This window comes from Monodon monoceros, unplaced genomic scaffold (genome assembly GCF_005190385.1).
Source record: "Monodon monoceros isolate NGI ecotype Baffin Bay Population unplaced genomic scaffold, NGI_Narwhal_1 Super_Scaffold_4, whole genome shotgun sequence".
NCBI lineage: Eukaryota > Metazoa > Chordata > Mammalia > Artiodactyla > Monodontidae > Monodon > Monodon monoceros.
In genome coordinates, this window is record NW_021703781.1 from 25,070,668 (window position 1) to 25,089,706 (window position 19,039).

General features: G+C 44.9%; 1 long non-coding RNA gene and 1 pseudogene across 4 annotated transcripts in view; one reads left to right on the top strand and one right to left on the bottom strand.

The window, feature by feature from the left end:
- LOC114908658 overlaps positions 1-19,039 on the top strand; it is an 82,728-nt gene that overhangs the window by 15,167 nt on the left and 48,522 nt on the right. The gene's annotated exons all lie outside the window — the stretch shown is intronic.
- On the bottom strand, positions 5,870-7,116 carry LOC114908655 (annotated as a pseudogene). Its single transcript, XR_003796988.1, has one exon. The product of XR_003796988.1 is annotated as an actin, clone 302-like (transcript).

Sequence of the window (19,039 nt, forward strand, 5' to 3'; positions counted from 1 at the left end):
AAATAAAAACAAAACAAAAACAAGATCATAGAAATAAAGTCAAATATATTTGTAAGCTCTATAACTATAAATAGACTGAACTCCCCAGTTAAAATTATATACTCTCAGATTGGATTGAAAAAAGAATAGCCAAATGCTGCTTACATGAGACACGTCTAAAAGTGATAAAAAATTGTAAGTAAAACAGTGAAAAAAAATCAGAAAAATGCTAACCAAAAGAAAATTAGCATAGTTATATTACTATCACACAAAATAGAATTTAAGGCAAAAAGGCATCATTAGAGATATAGAGGGTCAATGTATGAAATTTAAATTTACCAGGAGAAAATAGTAGTTCTAAATTCATGGATACGTAATAATGTAAGTCCCTTATCAGATATATGACTGAAAATATTTTTTTCCCATTCTATGGGTTGTCTTTTCACTTTATTGATGGTGTCCATAGAAGCACCAAAGTTTTCAATTTTAAGTTCAATTTATCATCTTTTTTCCTCTTTTTTCTCATGCTTTTAGGGTCATATCTAAGAATACTTTGCCAAATCCAAGATCACGAAGATTTAACCCTATGTTTTCTTGTAAGAGTTTTATAGTTTTAGCTCTTACATTTAGGTATTTGATCCATTTTGAGTTAATTTTTGTGTATGGTGTGAGGTAGGGTTCAACTTCATTCTTTTGCACGTGGATATCCAGTTGTCCTGGCATCATTTGTTGAAAAGACTATCTTTTCTCCATTGAATGGTCTTTACACCCTTGTCTTTACACCCTTGTCAAAAGTCAGTTGACCATAGATATATGGGTATGTCTGTACTTTCAATTTTAGTTCACTGATCTGTATATCTATCCTAGTGCCAGTACCACACTATCTTGATTACTGTTGCTTTGTAGCAAATTTTGAAATCAGGAAGTGTGAGTCGTCCTACTTCATTCTTCTTTTTCAAGATTGTTTTGGCTATTCCGGGTCCCTTGTAATTCCATGTAAATTTTAGAATCAGCCCGCCAGTTTTACAAAGAAGTAGCTGGGATTCTGACAGGGATTGCATTGAATCTGTATTCAAGTCTCACATCTCTTTGCGAAGTGAGTGTATCTCCAATCAGCTGGTCCACGAGAGTAAGGCCAAAGGACGTTCCTGACCAAGCTGGTCTGGTGTGCCCCCATGTACGTGTCCTCAAGAAGCTACGTTCAGTGTGGGTACCCCTGGGACTGAATGTGTGCAGTAAGAGTGTAAATGACTGAAATAGGAACCCAACTCTTCAAGACCTTTCCAAGGTTTCCTCATGACTGTAGTAATGGATGATCTTAGGTTGGGTCCCCCAAGAAGCAGACGTTGAGGCGAGGATTCGCGTGAAAGTAGTTTTGTGGGAGGTGGTCTCAGGAAGTTCTGGAAGGGGAGTGAGGAAGGTGTCCAAGGAGGGGAGAGAAGTCAGGAGTGTGTGCCTAAATGAGCAGGTCGTTGCTATGGGCATCTGGGGCTCAATCCCATTGAGGACCTCTGTGAGAGGGTAGAGAACAGGGTTTCTCAACCTCAGCACTATTGACATTTTGGACTGAATAATTATTGGTTGTGGGGTGCTGTCCTGGGTGTTGTTGGATGTTTAGCAGCATCCTGGCCTCTACCAGATGCCAGTAGCAACCATCCAACCAAAATGTCTCCAGATATTGCTCCATGTCCCCTGGGGGTGCAAAATTGTACCTGGTTGAGAATCACTGGTATAGATTTGTCTCAGAATTGTCCCATCCAAGAGGGGAGAAGGTGAGGGGGATATATATACACCAACTCCCAATCATCGTTAAGGCTGCTTCTGAAGGTGTCAAATCCCTGCACTTCTGGCCTGTCCTGAGGGTCTCCCGAATCCTAGGCCAGAGAAAGCTCTCAGGCAGCAGAGAAACTGCCCATAGTAAGAAGCCACCAGCATGCATGGAAATAATGAGGGCTGCAGGGATGTGGGCCCCCATAGTGGAGCTACCTGGATTATGCTGTGTGAGGCTTTGGAGACCCCAGCTCCTTCCCAGATCTGCAGCTTGGCCTGGACTTCCATGTTCCTGGGGCTTTGCAGGTTCCACTACATCACCGTGTTGAAACCAACTCACCCCCGAGCAAGGCTTTAGCCCCTCAGCTCACTTCCTAGTCTCTGCATCTGTCACTGCTCCTGCAGGATGAGGAAAGATGACTTGTAAAGACTGGTAGACAGAAAAGACCTAAGTGATGTTGTTTCCCCAGGTGGAAGGCACTGGTGGGAAAGTTGCTCACAGAATTCCCCTCCTCTTCCCGTTTCAGCCCCTTGCGCCCACCAGAGATGCTAAGGATGTTCTCCTTTTTCAGTATGCTGTGTGACTTTGGGCAATCACACCTCCTCTCTGGGCCTCAGTCTTCCTTCTATAAAAAACACGGGGCTGCTGGGGGTGGACCAGATGACCTTGAAATGTCCTTCCATCTCGAGTGGCTGCTGAGAGCCCTGGGAGGCGGTGGGGAGTCACCAGGCAGCCAGAGTCTGGGGGCCGGACGGAAAATGTGACAGCTCGGCCCCCAGTGGTGTTGCTGGCCTCTGATCTCCACTCTGTGCCCGATACTCTGGGTCTGGTCACAGCCCATTGCGCCCCCTCGCTCACTCAGGAACATCTGCTACAGCATTTACCACGTTAATAGATTAGCTTTGAGAATCGGGCAGGTGTTTTCCACCCAAGCCAGAAAACATCAAAATCAGATTGCTCTCCAAGACTTTCCGCACAGGCAATCGAGTTAGAATGACTCGTACGGTCTAACAGATAATAAAACACACATAACATTTGCTTTAAGGTACAGGCAGGGGTATTTTGTCCCGTGCTTAGGAGAAACAAAAACTCACTCTATTTGGGAATAGGGTAATTGAATACAGATGGGAGGAGGTAAATGAAAGAATTTAGCAAATATCTCAGTGGAATAGCTAATGGGAATGAGACAGAATAGGAAATTAAAAATTATTCGAAGCAGATGGACCATTCTTTGAGTTTTTAAAAATTTATTAGGGCCGCGAAAAAATGTGTCTGTTTATTTTCTACGGCCATGAAATTAATGACTTGGTGAGTTTTGCTTGTGCAATTTTATGACTGCCATGTCATCTGTCATAATTTGGGGGCTGTTTGATATAGATTTATGAATGTCCCCACCCCCGCACCCCTCCCTGATTTATTGGCGTGGGTCAGACATGCATTAGGCTGTCCCCTATCAAGGGAGCAACGCCAATGGCAGCGTAACCCCTCAGGCCCTGGGTGGGGGGCCTTGGGGGATTCTCAGCCCAGAGGTGAGTGGAAAAGCCATGGAGGGGCTGTGGGAAAGGGGTAGGCCTGACCTGGCTGAACTTCCTCTGCAGGGATGACCCCAGCCTGCCTGGGCTGGGGAGGAGGTGTTCAGAAGGGGTCTCTTGCAAACTGTGGGGAGCTGGAAGCCAGCCCGGGGCTGCTTGTGCTTGGCCGGGAGTGAGGTGAGGGCTGTTGCTGCTGCTTCAGCCCAACCCAAGGGCCACCTGGCTTCCTGTCCCTTCAGCCCCCATAGCTGGGCTCATCTGTCTCCAGACCTGAAACTCAAGGAAGGAGAAGAAAATTCACAAATTGGGAATCTGTGTGCCTGGCTGCATGCTGGAGGCTTACGTGCATCCTCTAGATGGTGTTTAAAATAGGGCTTTACAACCAGCAGATTTGGGTCCAGTTTCGATCTGATTCTTCCCAGCTGGGTGGCTTTGGGCTGGTTACTACCCTCTCTGAACTTCTTTCCTCCTCTGTAAAGTGAGAATAGAAATGCCTAATGGAGGCTTCCCTGGTGGCTCAGTGCTTGAGAGTCCGCTTGCCGATGCAGGGGACACGGGGTTCGTGCCCGGGTCCGGGAAGATCCCACATGCCACGGAGCGGCTGGGCCCGTGAGCCATGGCCACTGAGTCTGCGCGTCCGGAGCCTGTGCTCCGCAACGGGAGAGGCCACAACAGTGAGAGGCCACAACAGTGAGAGGCCCGCGTACTGCAAAGCAAAAAAAAAAAAAAAGAAAAAGAAATGCCTAATGGAAGGGATGTTTTGAGGCTCAAAGGAGATAATGTAACATCCCAGCACATAGCAAAGTGCTGGTAAATGGTAACTCTTATTATTATCAATAAGCATCTTGAGGTGGATATTATTATTTCCACCTGACAGATGGAGACACTGAAGCTCAGAGAGGTTAAGTGATTTGTCTGAGGTCACATGGTTAAAGGGACGGAGCTGGGCTTTCCGCATTGATTTGCTCTTTCTTCCATAACTCTGACACCCAGCCTATTCTGAACTGAGAAACTCCAGACCCCTGGGGGCACAGTTCAGGGCTACGGACTCATGACTCTGTTCTCTGCCTCCTCTGCCTGGGCCCGGCCTACTCCCTGCCTGGCGTAGGTGTCCACTACAAACTTAGTCCTGGTGATCAGTCTCTTCTGCTCCTCGGGCTCCCTTTGGGAACAGAGAGCCTCTTCTACACCCCATTGCTGGGCTAGCTGGGCACCTTTTCTAGGTGTGGGTGGGCGAGTCTGTCCATCCTGAGGGCCAGGTGCATCCCAATCCCTTACCTCCCTCCCCCGACCCAGCTCCCGGAGGATGCTGCAGTGGGTGGGGCTCGAGGGCCCCTCAGGCTAGGGAGTTCTCTAAAGGCAAATCCCTGCCTTGGCCTGATGTCATGGTATGTGGTGTGTGGCCTCTGGACAGGCTGCGGGTAGCTTTGAGTCCCACCTGAGCTCTCTTCTCTTTAGCCCCACCTGTTCCCAAAGTCCAGGCCCTTTCATGCCTCTCTCAGCACCTCCAAATTACTAACAGGAATAACTCCTATTTCCCGAGCACCTGTGAAGGGCCGGGCACTGTGCAAAGTGACTTGTTCATGCAGTTCATGCAGTCAGCCATTTATTCCTCCATTGTTTCAATATTTATGGAGTGATTTCTGTGTGCCTGGCACTGTCCCAGCACTGGGGATACAGCAAAGAATAAAACAGATATGGTCCCTGCCCTCACTGAACTTAACATTCCTGTAGGGAAGATAGGCATTCGGTAAACACATTACTCTCTAATGTGTTAGGTAGACGTAAGGGCTTTGAAGAAAATTAAAGCAGGGTAAAAGATAGGAAAGGAGGTGGTGGGCGATGAGTGGTGGTAGGTGGTGGTGTCTGTTTTGTTTTGTTTTTTCTTTAATGTGTACGCTTTATTGAAGTGGTCTCAAGTCAGTGTACAGGTAAGCCCTGGCTACCTCTGCACCCCAACCCGCTCCCAGGGGGACCAAGAGCCTTCATACATCTCAAGTTGGGGGACAAAAAGGGGGGCCACGATGGCTGACCATTCAAAATAAAACAAACGAAAAGAACAAGTACTAAAGCGAAGATTAAAAAAAAAATTTTAGAGTACATAATTTACGCAAAAGCAGTGCTATCACCCTCCCCTGTGTGGACTCGGGCGAGGACTGGCCCTTCTCCTCAGGGAGAAGCAGGGCAGCTTTTTGGAAGGCAAGGGACTTCCTGTAACAATGCATCTCATGATATTTGGAATGACTATTAAAAATAAAGAACAATGTACAATCAAAGTTCTAGGCTAGGGGCTTCCCTGGTGGCACAGTGGTTGAGAGTCCGCCTGCCGATGCAGGGGACACGGGTTCATGCCCCGGTCCGGGAAGATCCCACATGCCGCAGAACGGCTGGGCCCGTGAGCCATGGCCGTTGAGCCTGCGCGTCCAGAGCCTGTGCTCCGCAACGGGAGAGGCCGCAACAGTAAGAGGCCCGCGTTCCGCAAAAAGCCCTCGGCTACCTTGTAGAACTTTGGGGATGCTCCATCCAACCAACTGCTGTCACCTTCACCGGTCCAGTTTTTAAATCCTGAGTCAAGCACACACACACACACACAAATCAAAAAAGACAAAAAAACACACCAGATAAAGCCATGCCAGTCTCCATTTTCTGCACGAGTTAGGTTTTGTCAAGAAAAGGGTGTAACGCAACTAACAGTCCACCTGGAAGCATTTGCGGTGGACGATGGAGGGGCCAGACTCAGTGTACTCCTGCTTGCTGATCCACATCTGCTGGAAGGTGGACAGCGAGGCCAGGATGGGGCCGCCGATCCACACAGAGTACTCGCACTCAGGGGCAGCAGTGATCTTGATGTTCATTGTGCTGGGAGCCAGGGCGGTGATCTCCTTCTGCATCCTGTCGGCGATGCCTGGGTACATGGTGGTCCCGCCAGACAGCACCGTGTTGGCATAGAGGTCCTTGCGGATGTCGACGTCACACTTCATGATGGAATTGAAGGTAGTTTCGTGGATGTCACAGGATTCCATGCCCAGGAAGGAAGGCTGGAAGAGACCCTCAGGGCAGTGGAACCGCCCATTGCCAATGGTGATGACCTGCCCATCGGGCAGCTCGCAGCTGTTCTCCAGGGAGGAGCTGGAAGCCGCGGTGGCCATCTCCTGCTTGAAGTCCAGGGCGACGTAGCAGAACTTCTCCTTGATGTCATGAACGATTTCCCGCTCAGCCGTGTTGGTGAAGCTGTAGCCACGCTCCGTGAGGATCTTCATGAGGTAGTCCGTCAGGTCCCCGCCAGCCAGGTCCAGACGCAGGATGGCGTGGGGGAGGGCGTACCCCTAGTAGATGGGCACCGTGTGGATGACCCTGTCACTGGAGTCCATCACGATGCCAGTGGTGCGGCCAGAGGTGTACAGGGATAGCACAGCCTGGATGGCCACGTACATGGCTGGGGTGTCAAAGGTCTTGAACATGATATGGGCCATCTTCTCACAGTTGGCCTTAGGGTTCAGGGGGGCCTCAGTGAGCAGCACGGGGTGCTCCTCGGGGGCCACCCGCAGCTCGTTGTAGAAGGTGTGGTGCCATATCTTCTCCGTGTCCTCCCAGTTGGTGACGATGCCCTGCTCGATGGTGTACTTGAGGGTCAGGATGCCTCTCTTGCTCTGGGCCTCATCACCCACATAGGAGTCCTTCTGGCTCATGCCCACCATCACGCCCTGGTGCCGGGGTTCCCTGCCCCGGGAGGAGAAGGGAGGGGATGGAGGGGAAGACAGTCCGGGGAGCGTCGTTGCCCGCGAAGCTGGCCTCGCACATGCCGACCAGGAGTGCAGCAATATCGTCATCCATGGCGAACTGTGGGGAGAACAGGACCATGAGGCGGGGGTCGGGTGGGCCGCCCTCGCCCTACCCACTTCCCTGGTGTCTGTTTTAGATAGGCTGGTCTAGGAAGGCCTCTCTGACGTGGTAACATTTTTTTAATATGTAATTTTATTTATTTATTTTTAAAATTTTATTTATTTATTTATTTTTGGCTGCGTTGGGTCTCCGTTGCGGTGCAGGGGCTTTCTCTAGTTGCGTTGAGTGGGAGCTACTCTTCCTTGCAGTGTGCAGGCTTCTCATTGCAGTGGCTTCTCTTGTTGCAGACCATGGGCTCTAGGTGTGCGGGCTTCAGTAGTTGCAGTACGCGGGCTCATAGTTGTGGCTCGCAGGCTCTAGGGCTCAGGCTCAGTAGGTGTGGCTCACGGGATTAATTGCTCCGTGGCATGTGGGATCCTCCTGGACCAGGGCTCGAACCCATGTCCCCTGCATTGGCAGGCAGATTCTTAATCACTGTGCCACCAGGGAAGCCCTGTGGTAACATTTTGAGCTGAGACTGGAAGGAAGTGAGCTATGCATATGGATATTCAGGAAGAGACTTTCCAGGTATAGAGAATAGCAAGGGCAAAGGCCTTGAGGTAGGAGGATGGTTGGAGAGTCTGGGAAAAAGCAAGAAAGCCAGAGCAGAATAAATGAGGAGGAAAGTGATTTTAAAGTCCATTATCTCATTTGAACCCTACCACAGTTCCCCAAGGTGGGTGTTATTAACCATAGTTTTACTGATGGGAATACTGAGACTCAGAGAGGTCAGGTCACTTGGCCAAAGTCACACAGCAAAGAAAGCTTCCAGCCCTGTGCCTCTGTGAATTTTTCCCACTGTACCACATAACTTCTCTGGACATTACAATTGGGTGGCACTGCAGAGTGGGACCAAGGGTCCAGAGAGAGGGTGAGAACTGGAGAAAACTGCAAGGTGGTTTACAGTTCCTGAGATGTAGGGAAGGTGTGGCTCTGACTGCTGGCAGGGCTTGCTCCTGTGGCCAGGAGGCCCGTGGCAGCCCGAGCTGTAAGGATTCTTTAAGGCTGAAGCGCTAGGCTGTGACAGGGCAAGATGGATGAGAGCACTGGGCTTAGTACCCGACTGAATTTCCTGAGCAGTTTTCATCCAGATGGTCTCTGGGAGAATAAGGTTTAAGAAGATTGATTCCCTGGGAAGGGAGGACAGGAAGGAGAAAGGGCTCCTGGCCTGTCTGCTCCCAGTGGAAACGTCTCTTGTCTTTGAATAAAGGAAACTACTGCTTTGAAAGGTGTGACTGGACGGGCTTAGTGGCTCGTGTGATTTGCAGGCCTCAGGAGTGGGGCGGGAGGACAGGAAAGGGGTGGTGATGGCTTTCCCGCCTGGGAGGAGGGCAGAGGGGGAGGCGCCCCTCCTTCTGGGCAGGGGCACCTGCATCCCGTGCAGTGCTAGGGGTCCACTCGGGTGCAGTCTCCTCAGCCCCGCCTGGATTTCTCCATCCTCTGCTTCCTCTTTCACTTCTGAATGACTTCAGGTCTCCTGTTGACCCCAAGTGCTCACAGCTTCATGCCGCCAGGTCTCTTCTCATGCTGAGCCTGGGCTTGGAAGGCCACCATTCTGTGGTGGGGCGGCCAGTGACGTGACACTTACTGTGTGTGTGTCGGGGGATAAATGAGACAGAGAACTGGCATCATGGCAGGAAAACTGGCATGAAAGTTGCAGAAACCTTCTGGGAGAGAAAGGACCAAGACTTGAAGGTATTCAGAGCTTTGGGAGCGTGTATGTGAAATGCTGTGAATGTTCTGAAACTAACTTGGTGATGGTTGTACATTTTTGTGACTTGACCAAAAACCATTGAATTGAACACTTACAACGGATGAATTGTGGGATGTGTGAGTTGTATCTCAATAAAGTAATTATTAAAACAACACCAAAAAGACCCAGTGGCAGGGAAGGCTATTGAGGTCCCTGAGATAAAAATCATCATGGGACAGGCTTGGGACTGGTGGGTTGGCTGGTGGCTCTGCGTGGGGCAGAGAAGGCAGCAGAGACTAAAATCTGCCTCAGTCCAGTTGTTCTGGTTTGTGTCCTGGGATTTTGTGTGTAGCAAATTATTTTTTTTTAATATACTTTTAGAAAATTTCAAACAGATGAAGGTACCAAAGGATTCATTAAGAAAATGTCAAATGGAACGTTTTAAATATCCCAAAAGAGAATAGTATAATGAACTCCTGCGTACCCATCATCCGACATCAACAATTATCAACTCATGGCCATTTTTTTTTTCATTCACATCCCCGTTCACTTCTGCCCTTTCCAGCTTATATTGAAGCAAATCCCACACATCATATTTCATCTGAAAATAACATTATTATACCTAAAAGAATTAATAGTAATTCCTTAAGATCATCAAATATCCAGTTATTATCCAGATTTCCAAATGCTCCATTAATGTCTTATTTTTAAAAGTTTTAGTTTGTCTGAGTCAGGATCTAAATAAGGCCACACATTGTGATTAGTTGATATATATATATTTTTAAATAAATTTATTTATTTATTTATTTATTTATGGCTGTGTTGGGTCTTGGTTGCTGTGCACAGGCTTTCTCTAGTTGCAGCGAGTGTGGGCTACTCTTTGTTGCAGTACGTGGGTTTCTCATTGCGGTGGCTTCTCTTGTTGAGAAGCATGGGCTCTCATGCTTCAGTAGTTGTGGCATGTGGGCTCAGTAGTTGTGGCTCATGGGCTCTAGAGCGCAGAATAAATAGTTGTGGTGCACGGGCTTAGTTGCTCCACGGCATGTGGGATCTTCCCGGACCAGGGCTCGAACCTGTGGTCCTTGCATTCGCAGGCAGATTCTTAACCACTGTGCCACCAGGGAAGTCCCATCTGAGTCTTTTTTTAATCCATAAGTTCCTCCTCTTTTTTTTTTTTTCTTGAAGTTGGTTTGTTGAAGAAACTGGATTTTTGTTCAGAAAAGTTTCGCACAGGCTGAATTTTCCAACTGTATGTTTAGCAAGCTCCTCTGGACTCTGAATTTCCTGTAAACTGAAAGTTGGGTCTCGAGGTTTGATCAGGTTCAGTTTTTTTGTTTGTTTTTTTCTGTTTTTGGCAAGGCTATGTCGGTGGTGGTGTGTTATTCCATCAGGAGATACATAGTGTCTGGTTGTCTTTCTTTTTGTGATACTCAATGTCTAGATCCATAAATTCATAAGGGGCTGCAAAAACTATCATTATTCCTTCTGCATTTGTTGCAAAGAGAAACTTCTCCTCATCTACTATTTGGTTTCCCAGTGGTACAATTCATATAGGAAAGCAGGATAAAGCTGGATTTATCCTTTTATCTACCAGTCTTTAAAAGAGTGAGTTAGTTTCCTATCATCCTCCTGAGTTTGTTTGTTTGCTTTCAGTATCATTATGAACTCATAGATTTAAATATATTTGGTGAATTTCAATCCACTGCAGTTAGTTTTATTATTGATGTCTTACTTGTCCCATCTTTGTCCAATGGGAACACTTCGGTTGGCTCCCGAGTCCTTTTGACGCCACCCTAGTGGTGTTTGAAGAGTCCTCGCTGGCTGATATGATATGGCTCATCTTGTCCATTCCCTGCCTCAGAATTGGGATCAGCCATTTCCTGTGGGTGAATAAACCTAGGTACGTTTGTGGAGAGGAGCATCCTCTCTTACATCCTGTGTACCATTTTGGCTTGGGCACTGCATGACTCAAAGAGCTCAATCTGGTCCCATTACTGTGGACAGAGCAAGTGGCCGAGGTCTCAGCGTAAATAGCACTTTCTCAAGAAAGCCCTCAGTGCTCCCCCAGACCACATCAACAGCCCCTCTTTTACATTTCTTATTTTACTCATTTTGGCAACTGTCAACATTCTTGGTTGCAAGCAACAGAAACTATCTCTGCTGACTTAAATAGAAAAAGGGTTGATTTTTTAAGAAGTATGTATTAGGATGTTGGTTTGCCTGTACTGACAGATAAAGATAGAGCATTTATTTCTCTCTTGTAAAAATGTAAGATGATAGGCAGTTGGAGCAGGGGAGGCTGCAGGGTGACTCTGCTCCTCAGAGTTGTCCAAGGGCCCAGGTTCCTTCTGTCTTGTTGCTCTGTATGCTCCATGACAGTGCTGTCCAATAGAATTTTTGGTGATGATGGAGATGTTCTTTACCTGTGCTGTCCAGTACAGTAGCTACTGGCCACATGTGTATATTGAACGCTTGAACATGATTAGAGCGACTGAGGAACTGAGCTTTAAATTTTATTTTATCTTAATTAATAAATTTAAATTACTTTAGGCTCATGTGGCTAATGGCTCCAGGGTCAGACAGCATATGTCTAGAAGTTGTCCTCATCTGCCTGGCTGTGAAAGAGATTCTACCAATCTACCTTGTAGATTTCAGGATGGGAAGAAGGAGGAGGGGCAAGCAGCTTCCTTCTGAGGACACACATCAGTTCCTGTCCCTTCCCATTGGCCAGAACTTAAGAGGGTCAGGCTTTGCTGCAAGGGAGTCTGGGAAATGAAGTCTCTAGCTGGAGAGCAGTTGCTGCTACTAAAAGGAAGAAGAGGGAGAATAGATATTGGTGGGCAATTAGAGACAAGGAAACTGGGTAGCTTTAGCCTGTTACCAGGAGGTGTGGACAGCAGAGAATTAGGTTTTGAGACCTCCAAGGCAGACATAAACCTCAAAATTCTCACTGTGTTGCTGATCCTGTATCTTGCTCACTCTATGTCTCCTGGGGCACAACTGAGGGGTTAATATTGCCACCCCAAATCTTACAACAGGATCCCCAAGTTCCACAGCTAGCTGTATGGTCATTTCATTATTTAATCCTCAAAAAAAATTCTAGGAGGAAAGAACTATCACTATTCCATCTCCAAATCTCAGCCTCCATCTTCACATCACCTCTTCATGTCTGTCTCGAATCTCCCTCTGCTGCTCTCTCATAAGGGCACTCGGCATTGGATTTAGGGCCCACCTGGATAATACAGGATAAACTCCTCTTTTTAAGGTCCTTAACTTAGTTGCATCTTTAGCCATATAAGGGAATACTCTCAGGTGCTCAGAAAGGACATAGACATATCCTTTTGGGGGTCAGCCTTTATCCCACTACAACCCAACTCACAAACCTGGTAAGTAGGTCCCTGGGTTACACAATTGCAGACACATGGTGTTTAACATGGTGGCCCTATTGGTGACAGCAGAGCTGGGATTTGAATCCAGGCCAGCCTGATTCCAAAGCCCACTGTTTCCATCTAGAATTTAACCTCTAAAGGTTTGAGAGTTAGAGCAGTTCAAGAACAGATAGCTGTGGTTAGCCCAACACTGGTTAGACTCACGCTGAAGGCTAGATCTGAAGTTCTTATCCCGGATGAACTTCTCAGCTCCAGCCAGGATCAGGGGTTTTCTTCTCTGTCTCTCTTCCCCCTCTTACTTGTTCCTTCACTGCGCTGGTGGGTTGTGCTGTGCCTCTAAAAGAGAAGAATTCCTCACATCTGTAAAGTGATTTACCCTTTATAAAGCAATTTCATATAATATAAAGTTGAGGACTTTTTTTTTTTAGAATTGGTGCTACTTATTGTTCTTGATTTAAAAAGCAGAAGAATTGAGATCCTTCGGTATTTTTAAGGAAGAACAGCCCCCAGATTAAGTTGACTTTGTAGCTGACCCTTGCTTGATTCCTTTTTAGGGTCAGTGGCCTTTGATAGAAAAAAAATACCCTCACTCCTGCAGCCTGAGGAAGTGGAAAGACAAAGGAGGCTTGATCAGCTCAAGGCAGGAAGAAGGCAGCCCAGCGTGGGAGCTGCTCCCCAGGACAGGGGGCTGTGGAGAAGGGAGCTGCCCAAAGGCCTTGCTTGCCTCCATGGGGAGGCTGGTTCCAGGCTCTTCAGAGCTGGGTGCCAAGCTGGGAAGCAGTACCCAGGGGATCAGCCCCTGACTGGGTATGGCTGCTTTTCCCCGAATCCTAGCATGTGCACCCTCAAGAGCACTCATGCCCATTCACTGCAAAGCTGGACACGTTTCCATACTCAGAACCCATATCGACATGCACTGGTGCGCGTGCGCACACACACACGCACGCACACACAGGTCTAGTTTTGAATAATACTTGCTAGCACTTATTACGTACTTCCTGTGTACTGGCACCATTTGATCAAGTGCTTTTCATTCATGAATTGGTTTCAGTCATTACCACAACCTTGTAAGGTAGGTAATATTATTTTTCCCATTTAACAGATGTAGAAACTGAGGCACAAAGAGACTAAGTCACTTGCCTGAGTTGGATTTGAACCCAGCCCATCTGGGCCTAGAGTCCACACTGCTTCACCCAGGCCCCCATCTACTCTGGTGTGACACATATGCATGTACACACACACACACACACACACACATTGTGCCACTCACAGTGCTACAAGTTTGTGTGCAAATGCACTCTGACACACACACTTACTGCTGACCCTACACGTGCACTCCTGCTGCCCCTCCTGCCTTCCTTCCCCTCCTAGGGACCAGTTTTCTTCTGAGGCCAATGACGGAGGCCCGGCCAGCCGGGTGTCAGGGTCAGGATGGGGGCAGGGTGGCTGCTGACAGGGTGATGGAAAGCAGGAAAGTCACAAATAAGCAAACAGCCCTGCCTGGACACAGCCTCGCAGAGCGTTTCCTGAATGTCCAGGGACATGTTTATTTTTCGACGACTATCCAGAGCCGACCCCAAGTCTTTTCCTTCCGAATGGCCGTCTTGATGGAGCCATGGTGCTGTGGGTCTGGCTTGTTCAGAGCTGATGTTTACAAATGTCTCTCTTCTCTAACAGAGGCTGGGAGCCCCTCGTGGGGTGGGTCCCATCTTACTTTTCAACCTCATCCCTCCAACCCCAGGTTCCTGGCTGCTGGCTCTCTGACCCCACACCCTTCAGCCCACTCCAGCCCCGCTTCCTTTGTTTGAGCTGTCCTTTGCCTGGGATGGCCAATTCCTGTTTTCTAGGTAAATCCTACTCTCCTTCCTGGGTCTAACTCAAATGACATTTCCTCCAGGAAGCTTTCTAGGATTCTTTCAAGGTATAAGGAATCTCTTCCTTTGCATGGCACTGAAAAAAAAGTTAAATTTTAATTGTGGTAAAATACACATAGACTTTACCATCTTAGTCATTTTTAAGTGTACAGTTCAATAGTGTTAAGTACATTCACACTGATGTGCAACCATCACCACCATCCATCGACGGAACTCTTTATCTTGCAAAATTGAAACTCAGTCCCCACTAAACAGTACCTCTCCATTCACCCGTCTCCCCAGCCCCTGCAACTACCATTCTACACTCTGTCTCTGTGAATCTGACAACTCTTGGTACCTCATATCAATGGAATCGTACAGTATAGTGTGTGTGTGTGTGTGTGTGTGTGTGTGTGTGTGTGACTGATTTATTTTACTTAGCATTAATGTCCCCAGTGTTTATCCATGTTGTAGCACACATCAGAATTTCCTTCCTTTTTAAAGGCTGAATAATATTCCATTGCATGTATATACCACATTTTTTTATCCATTCATCCATCAATGGACACTTGGGTTGCTTCTACCTTTTTGCTATTGTGAGTAATACTGCTATGAACATGGGTATATATCTCTTTGGTACTTTGTTCTTTTAACACAGCACTTGTTTGTCCATTCATTTGTTGATGGATATTTGACTATTTTCCAGGTTTGAATATTACAAATAAAGCTGCTATAAATGTTTGTCTACAAGTCTTTATATGGACCTATGCTTTCATTTCTCTTGGGCAGATATCTGGGAGTGGGCTGGATATGCTAGGTGTATATTTAACTTTCTAAAGAGACTGTCAAACTGTTTTCCAAAGTGGTCATACCAATTTACATTCCTAGTAGCAATGTATGAGAGTTCCTGTTCCTTCATATCCTCACCAACACTTGGTATGATAAATCTTTATTTGAATTATTTTAATAGGTGTGTAGTGGTGTCTCATTTTGGTTTTAATTTGCATTTCCCTATTGACCATTATTTCTCATTTCTCATTATTTTTCACTTCTTTGGGAAAGTGTTCAAATCTTTTGCTGATTATTTTTTTATTGGGCTGTTTGTTTTCGTATCATTGAGTTTTGAGAGTTCTTTGTATATTCTGGATATAAGACCTCTATCATATGTGATTTGTAAACATTTCTCCCAATCTATGACTTGTCTTTTTATTCTCTTAACAGTATCTTTTGAAGAGTAGAAATTAACTTTGTTGAAGTCTTATTTATTATTTTTTCCTTTATGTATATGCTTTTAATGTCATATCTAAGAAATTTTTGCCTACCCAAAGTGACAAAAAATTTTTTTTTTCCCTTTGGGGCTCCACCTTTTAATTGTCACATTTTAGGGAAGGAACAGAGTAGGTGATGTAATAAAACAAAACAGTAGGCATTTCATCACGATCACACCAAATTGGAAAGCAAAACGTATCACTTGATAGCCTTGGAGGAGTGTATTTATGGAAAACTCCAGGATTCTCTGGAATTCACACTGTACAGGAAGCCCTAGTTTCTCATCTCTCCTTAGCAAGGTAGAGAATAAGAGAGAAAAGAAGTCACTACCGGCAGACCGAGAAGATGGCAGACTAGTGTCTCTGATAAACCACCTTATCGGGGTTTGGATGCCAGTTTCTTTTATAGCACAGAAAGAAGTTAGAGACGAGGAAGTAAAGTAAAAAGGCCATACGTTTTGCAAATATCCCCTGGAACTGCCAGCCTGGGTGAGGGGATGTGTTAATGTCATTTTTTTTTTCCTTTTGGCAGCCATCCACGGGTGGGCAGGGTCAGACTGTCTCCCTCTGGGTCCCGACTCCCGGAGGTGGGAGGCAGCGACTGCTGAACCCGAGCGCGGGTGACCGTGGCTCTCCGCGTCCTTCCCTGACAGCTTCCGCCCTGCTGGCCAGTGGGCAGTGAGCCCAGCGTGGACGCCCTCCCCCACTAGAATTTTTATAGTTTTAGATTTTACATGTAAGTCATGATCTATTTTGATCTAATTTCTTTACATACATATACATAAGTATATATATTCTTTTTTTACATTCTTTTCCATTATAGGTCATTATAAGATATTGAGTATAGTTCCCTGTGTTATACAGTAGGTCCTTGTTGGTTATCTATTTTATATATGGTAGTGTGTATATTTTAATCCCAAACTCCTAATTTATCCCTCTCCCTTCTTCCCTATTAGTAACTGCAAGTTTGTTTTCTGTGACTGTGAGTCTATTTCTGTTTTGTAAATAAGTTCACTTGTATCCTTTTTTTAGATTCCACATATAAGCAATATTGTATGATATTTGTCTTTGTCTGGCTTACTTCACTTAGTATGATAATCTATAGGTCCACCCATGTTGCTGCAAATGGCATTATTTCATTCTTTTTTATGGCTGTGTAATATTCCATTGTATATGTGTACCACATCTTCTTTATCCATTCCTCTGTCAAAGGACATTTAGGTTGCATCCATGTCTTGGTTATTGTAAATAGCACTGCAGTGAACATTGGGGTGCATGTATCTTTTCGAAATATGGTTTTCTCCAGATATATGCCTAGGAGTGGGATTGCAGAATCATATGGTAGTTCTATTTTTGGTTTTTTAAAAGAACCTCCATACTGTTCTCCATAGTGGTTGTACTAATTTACATTCCCACCAACAATGTGAGAGAGTTCCTTTTTCTCCACATCCTGTCTAGCATTTGTTATTTGTAGACTTTCTGATGATGGCCATTCTGACTGGTGTGAAGTGGTACCTCATTGCAGTTTTGATTTGCATTTCTCTGATAATTAGTGATGTTGAGCATCTTTTCATGTGCCTTTTGGCCATCTGTATGTCTTCTTTGGAGAAATGTCTTTTTAGATCTTCTGCCCATTTTTTGATTGGGTTTTTTTTTTTAATTGAACTGCATGAGCTGTTTGTATATTTTGGAGATTAATCCCTTGTCAGTTGCATTGTTTGCAAATATTTTCTCCCATTTTGTGGGTTGTCTTTTCATTTTGTGTATGGTTTCCTTTTCTGTGCAAAAGCTTTTAAGTTAAACTAGGTCCCATTTGTTTATTTTTGTTTTCATTTCCATTACTCTAGGAGACGGATCCAAAAAGATAATGCTGCTATTTATGTCAAAGAGTGTTCTGCTTATGTTTTCCTCTAGGAGTTTTATAGTATCCAGTCTTACATTTAGGTCTTTAATCCATTTTGAGTTTATTTTTGTTATGGTGTTAGAGAATGTTCTAATTTCATTCTTTTACATGTAGCTATCCAGTTTTCCCAGCAGCACTTATTGAAGAGACTGTCTTTTGTCCATTTTATATTCTTTTCTCCTTTGTTGTAGATTAATTGACCATATGTGTGTGGCTTTATTTCTGGGCTTTCTATCCTGTTCCATTGATCTATATTTCTGTTTTTGTGCCAGTACCATACTGTTTTGATGACTGTAGCTTTGTAGTATAGTCTGTAGTCAGGGAGCCTGATTCCTGCAGCTCTGGTCTGCTTTCTCAAGATTGCTTTGGCTATTTGGGGTCTTTCATGTTTCCATACAAATTAAAAATTTTTTTGTTCTAGTTCTGTGAAGAATACAATTGGTAATTTGATTGAACTGGATTAAATCCATAGATTGCTTTGGATAGTATAGTCATTTTGACGATATTGATTCTTCCAATCCAATAACACGGTATCTCTTTCCATTTGTTTGTGTCACTTTTGATTTCTTTCATCAGTGTCTTATAGTTTTCAGAGTACAGGTCTTTTGCCTCCTTAGGTAGGTTTATTCCTAGGTATTTTATTCTTTTTGATGTGATGGTAAATGGAATTGTTTCCTTAATTTCTCTTTCTGACCTTCCATTGTTAGTGTATAGAAATGCAACAGATTTCTGTATATTAATTTTGTATCCTGCAACTTTACCAGATTCACTGATGAACTCTAGTAGTTTTCTGGCAACATCTTTAGGATTTTCTGTGTATAGTATCATGTCATCTGCAAACAGTGACCGTTTTACTTCTTCTTTTTCCATTTGTATTCCTTTTATTTCTTTTTCTTCTCTGATTGCTATGGCTAGGACATCCAAAACTATGTTGAATAATAGTGGTGAGAGTGGACATCCTTGTCTTGTTCCTGAACTTAGAGGAAATGCTTTCAGCTTTTCACTGTTGAGTATGATGTTAGCTGTGGGTTTGTCCTATATGGTCTTTATTATGTTGAGGTAGATTCCCTCTATGCCCACTTTCTGGAGAGCTTTTTTTTTTTTCATGGATTCCTTTAATGCGTCCAACATAAGTTCTTTTTTTTTTTAAATCGAAATATAGTTGATTTACAATGTGGTGTTAGTTTCTAGTGTACAGCAAAGTGAATCAGCTATACATATACATATATCCCCTCTTTTTTGGATTTGCTTCCCATTTAGGTCACCGCAAAACATTGAGTAGAGTTCCCTGTGCTATACAGTAGGTTCTCATTAGTTATCTATTTTATACATAGTATCAATAGTGCGTATATGTCAATCCCAACTTCCCAATTCATCCCACCCAACATAAGCTCTTAATCTGAGGTCTGTAGATGAAAAATGTGTGCATATGAATTATTCTAGGAAGAGCCTGGAGAGTTTTTTTTTTATCATAAATTGATGTTGAATTTTATCAAAAGCTTCTTCTGCACCTATTGAGATGATCATATAGTTTTTATTCTTTCATTTGTTAATGTGATATATCACACTGATTGATTTGCAGATACAGAAAAATCCTTGCATCCCTGGGATAAATCCTCCTTGATCATGGTGTATGATCCTTTTAACGTATTGTTGGATTTGGTTTGCTAGTATTTTGTTGAGGATTTTTGTGTCTATGTTCATCAGTGATATTGGCCTGTAATGTTCTTTTTTTGTGGTATCTTTGTCTGGTTTTGGTATCAGGGTGA